This window comes from Macrobrachium rosenbergii, chromosome 51, assembly GCF_040412425.1.
Source record: "Macrobrachium rosenbergii isolate ZJJX-2024 chromosome 51, ASM4041242v1, whole genome shotgun sequence".
Classification (NCBI taxonomy): Eukaryota; Metazoa; Arthropoda; class Malacostraca; order Decapoda; family Palaemonidae; genus Macrobrachium; species Macrobrachium rosenbergii.
Genome location: NC_089791.1, coordinates 31,563,200 through 31,569,199, shown reverse-complemented (window position 1 = coordinate 31,569,199; position 6,000 = coordinate 31,563,200).

Genomic DNA, 6,000 nt, shown 5'->3' with positions numbered 1-6,000 from the left:
GATGTGTTCCTTATCCCTAGTTCACTGTCTTGAGATATTGTTATACACTAATTAAAATTAATTCAGTTTCAGAAAGTGTTAGTATTTAAATTGAAAACCAAAATAAAGTAAACATCTGCATTTTAATTCAATCAACGCAAAAGTAAGGTAGGTGGTCTGAGAAAGATTCAAGTTGAGACTGTGAAAATCCTTACACCTACCAGATAATGCAACACTGAACCAGTTTGGTAGATCTCTCGTTACTTTTGGAGTATGAATTATGTGGTGAGGAAGGGCCAAAAAGTCCTGGAGAGGTTTGATGAAGGCATACACCCAATGGGAAACCCTGTGCAAGATTACACTGGCCAGAAGGGTCTAAATGAAACTCATTTGACATCTGATCTCACAAAGGGTAAAATTCAACAAAAAATTATTTATGTTGAGAAGTTATTTTGAACATATCCACTAAATACAAGTTTATATGGAGAGTTAGAAGTTGCCAAGAAGTACTTTTGAGTAGTGATTGGTTTACCCATAGTGGAGCTACATGTCTGGGAGAAACATTGTGACTAGCTGCGGTAGAAGCCCATCCTTCAGTGATAAGAATAGTCAGGTTGATGGGATGGAGATTAAGCAACTGTTGTTCTTTTTAAGGTTCTTTGGAGGGATTGTACTTAAGAATTTCGACAGAATTTATAAAATGTAGTAAGTAGAAGTGGAACATTCACTGCCACATTTTGAAGTATATTTTACTTTTACTTTGCTCTGATGCCTCGAAACTATAGAGTGCATCTTTCCACAGGAGTTTGCAAGTTAGTGTTTGCAACTTCTTTTAACCATAAAAAAGAAAGATTTGCTTCTGGTATTTCTTTTCTGTGAAGGCAGAGATGAATTGAGGCTTTTGTCTGCCTCTGTTCTCTCAGTGAAAAACTTTTCATTTGCTGGATGAAGTACTCTGAAAGTACTGCAGAACTATTGTCCCAAAATTGTCATGTGCAGAAGCTTCAATAATCGCAAATTTCAAGACTGATGGAAGTGTCCTAAAGTTGTGGGGAGTTTGACTTTTTGTTTTGACTCACTCTACCTATGTACAGGCGGCCCATACCCAATTATTGGCGGTGATAAGCGGAAATCGGCGATTTTCGCCGCCAAAACTTGCTGATTTTCGTTGCTAAACAAGCGCCGTAAAACCGGATCGCTGTTAACCGGGAACTGCCTGTAATCACATTACTTAGTTGTACTTATTGTAGAGAACTGCATTTTGGTATTGTAAGGATAATTTTTTATCAAGGTTTATTTCTTCCCATTGAATATTGTGCCTGTTTGTATGTTTTTCCTTATGGGAAATTTTCAGATTTTGTAGTGGTTGGTAAAATTTCAGTAGATTGGTAAGAGGGCATTCTGGTTTGGGGAATTGGTCCGTTTGTAGTCGATCTTGACCTTATTATGACTGGTTTGTCTGTTTGAGGAGGACTTTGTATCACATTTACTTCTAAGGACTTGAAGGTTCAGGGGAGAGTTACTTGATGAAGTTGGCTTTGTAATGAAAAAGAGTACTGGCCATTTATAAATGATACAAAAATGAGAGGGATTGCAGAAGGTATCATTATGTAGGGAATGTTTCTTCAGGTTTCCTGTTTTGTCACAAAAAATAATTTTGTTCATGGTTATATTTTCGAAAATTTAAATATATAGTTCATTGGGACTGCATTTAGAAAGTTGTTCTTTTGTAATTTTTCAAAATTCTGTATATCCAGATGTGTGTAGGTTCCAAGGGAGTACATAAAACCATCTGAGGGCTTGGTTTTTTAAACTTTTTTTTGGTCATTTATAAAAGTATATGTCTTTATTATCATTAAGCTTCATAGCAGTTCCTATTTGCTGGGTGTTTTGGTGTTCTATAGTGTGTTAATATCACCTGAACATTTTTAAAAAAATGATAAACGTTGACCAGCTTGGCAAGGGTTCGAGTGTATTCGCGAAAAATTCCCAACAGATTATGGTGCTACTGGGGCCATTAAGTGGGACTGCATGAAACTCTCTTTGTTGTCTCTCCTGACTCCTTCCTTATGTTGCTTAGACTCGCCAAAATTTACTGAAATGACCCCAACCCAAACTAATGTGTGCTACCATCTACTGTGTAGATATTTATTTTAAGTTTGCCTGAAACTGCTATTAGGTTAGTTATATTTCTGTACCCTTTGTCATTAACTACTGCTCTTTATATATTTTGCAATTGCATAACGTATATCCTTGGCTGCTTTTGCTGTGAATGAGCTTTTTTTATATATTAAGAGAATGCATACTGAAGAACCTACTAGACAGTGTTCTCCATATTTCTGCAAGTTATTCAGAGAATCTGCCTAGTTTAGTAATAGTGTAAATGAAAAAACTGGGTTACTTATAAAGTTGTATACTTGCGAACTGAAACCAAAATATTTCAGAACTTCATTTAAATATTTACATGTAAGTAATGTAAGTAAAATACTGATTTTTAAACATATGGCTGGATTGATTTTTGAGTAGTTTTCATGTGCTTTCTGGAAGTCAGTCTTGCTCAGGTTTATCGTCTTCAATTCGTCGTTTGATGTTGGTGTAACTACGTATTTAGTGCAGTAATTTTTTTGGGTAATGGCATGCTTTGTTTCCATGCCTGCCTTAAGATACAGTTAAGGATCAGTTACCAACTTCCCATTAAAGTTGCCCTTTTAGGATAAACTAATAATAATAATTCAGTTGGTAGTTAATGTAACAGCACCTTTTCAATATTCAGGTGTCTAGTTATTTAAGGGAGTTGCTGTCTGAGGGTTTCTCAAAATTCATCAAGTTTCAGGGCCTTAGGACTTAAAACATCGGAGAGGTTAACTTTGAAGAAGTCTGTTTACTTGAGTTTAACTCCCACTGCCAGTTAGCAAGCAGTGATGGTTCAGTATACTGCCATTCATTTCTTGTCAAGTTTTGGTAAAAAAATGAGGTACTAAATCAATTTTGGAGATAGATTTTTTACCAGAGTTTTGCAGAGACACTTGTTGCCTCTAAAAGAGAGACTATCTAGAACATGAGGAGTTTCAAGACAACCCTGTGCTGAGACTTGCCTATCCTGTGATTATGTCATGGGCTTCCACTGTAATAATGTCGAGGTAATTAGTTCCAGGACCCAGAATTAGTCTTGTGGCCAAAATTTGAGTAATCCTAATGAAATGGCTCCAAATCCAAAGATAATTGAAGCTGTTGTTTTTGGTTTTTATTCTTGCTTACTGTATAGTAATAACTATCCTGTGTATTCAAGAATATATAGGGCTGTTCACAAATAATGTCTTCTGTTGTAACATCACTGTGAATAAGCAAGTTTTGTTTACCATAATTTACTCTTTTTAACCTGTGAAAAGGAATGCTTGCATGCCTTGGAGCAAATTCAAAACCTGCTAGCATTTGGGTCATTAGGATGGTGTCTTAAGGAGTTTTTTCTCTACTAGGGTGAATGGGGTTTCAACCCACAGCCTTTCCTTGTCATCAGTGCCCTACCACTTAACTACAAAGAGAAGAATGACTGTGAATCTCTTGTTCTGATATAGAACTGTAGTGCACAGTGTGTATAAGATTTTAACTGAAAGAACAAATTTTCTGTAGCAATGTACTTGCGCTTCAAATAGCGTAACAACCTCAGACACAAGTTTTACCAATTTTCACATTTGGCCCTGAAAGTTTTCTGTTATACAGTACTTAATGGATGCATTGCATGAACTAAAGTGATTTCACATCCATCACACCTGTAGAAGGAATATCCTTCACTGCAGGATACACACCTAAAGAAACTGTTTGTAATATATCTTATCTCTGCATTATGCTTCTTTCTTTAGTTGCAATAGATTTGTATAAAATAATATTTTGGTAGTTTATGAATATGCACTTAAGCATTACATATCAAAAAGTATAGGATATGCTTTGGTAATTGAGGTCAGGTCCACTTTTCTGACGGCCCTGATAGTACAGCAGTTGTGAGCAGCACATCTTTTTACAGGTCCTGTGTTCAACCTTAATGCAAGAGCTAATTGTTTTTCTGTGTATTAAGGTAGTTTAGGTGAGTAAAATAGGCAGGACAGCCTTATCATAATTAACAATCAGAGTAAGGGAATGTAAATGTGTGATGGGACAACGTCTGTTAAGACCAAGACAGGTTTAGAGATTTTGGTACGTTTGTTGAAGGAGTTATAGTTTGAAATAAGACCAGTAAGGTTTTGAAACAGAAAACCAGACAGCGGGAAAAGAGAAAACAGGGCTTTCACTTGCATAGGAGTGCTAGCATGACCGAGTCCCAACAAAACAAATTTTTTGAATTGGTTTTCCCTGGTTTTGTTTTATGGTTGAACTCGTACAGTGGATGATACTTGCCTTGCTTGGTGAAGAGAAGGCATATTTTGTAGTATTCAGGCACGTGCTATGCTTTTACTTGTGCATTTGAGTATTAAAATTTGTATAAATGCCTTGTATGACGCAGATGTAACACCTCTGATATGAGTCACATTTTGTTATTTGTTGCTTTGGCATGTTTACCTTATAGCTCAGTTGGTTGTATAATTATCTCATTACAGGTTTACTAGCATGGGGTGTGAAGGGTTAAGTAATCTGCAAAATCATACTCAGATGGGAAAGATAGGAGATAATCAGTGAGGAGGAGAAACAGATTATTTCAAAGAAAAGAAAGTAATCTTCCAAATTGGCTTAGGGAATACATTTACTAGGTGAGGGATACTAATTAACACACATAATGGAAATTAAATATTCAGTTTGTATCATTCATTTATGATTTGTGTACATACACCTGGCCATGCCTATCCCGATTACAAAGGAATTTTATTGGACCGTACACCATGTACTAAGAAGACATTCATGCACATTGAAGGTTTTACTTTCACAGTTTGCATTGATGTAAACAAATCAAAAGACTAAAATAGGATAACTTTCTTATTTATAACTTATAACCCTTGTGAGTTTCTGTAGGATCCTGGCTTAGACCATCCATGATAAGTATTTTTAATTCCATGCTATGTATTTTGTTTTGGATAACCTAATCAAGAGCTTACAGAACCGTGCGGCTGTGTTCAGCATGATTTAGATAATGCTTCTGGGTTGATGAAGAATACTTACTTTGTTCATTATGTACCATACCTAGAGTGATTGACTGCATTTTGTTAGTTTTCAGTTTTTTGTTTTCCAAGATCTGTTGTGTATTGGAATTTGCTACAAGGACATCAAGAACTTTATAGAAATAATATTTGGAGGACTTGATTATTATAGACGAATGAGTGTAGAATAATTTTGTTGTCTGCCCCAGTTTTGAAATACTTTTCAGAATAGCTTATTGATCTGTATCAAAGTATAGTATGAGCTGTAATTGATTGTGAATTATCATAATGCCACTTTGAAGTTTTTGAAACCAAGGAAGTATGCACACTTGCCAATACCTCAAGAAAGTAGGACGAGATTGCAATTCTGTTAGCTTTTTTCATCTTTGCTAAACATGCAAATAGGTAACCACAACATTACCATTCACGCTTTTCTGTCCTGGTATTTGAAGGTTGTTAGTGGTACAGCAATGCTCTTATGTGGTACGACATGATTACATAGGATTTCGTTCAAAATTCACAAACTGGCAACCTAACATGCTCCATATTTTTCTCTTAATTCAATGTGAAAACACGATTATTGCATATAATAAGGCCATAATATGTTTCATGAGTGAAATTTGTCATATATATTTCAAAACTGTAAGAAAATATCACATGTAGCTAAATCTTGGAAAAACAGTGACGAAACATTTTCAAAAACTTCGTCCACTCATCACCGATGCATTTGACAAGAGAGTCATCATCGAACCTCAGTTCATATGTTATATAAAAGACGAAAAAATATGTTATAATATTAATATTGCTTCCAATGCAACCATAAGATTATTTGATTGTTTTTATGCCTCAAGGCTGAAAAATGTAAATACTTAAATACAAATGCATCCACCGATAT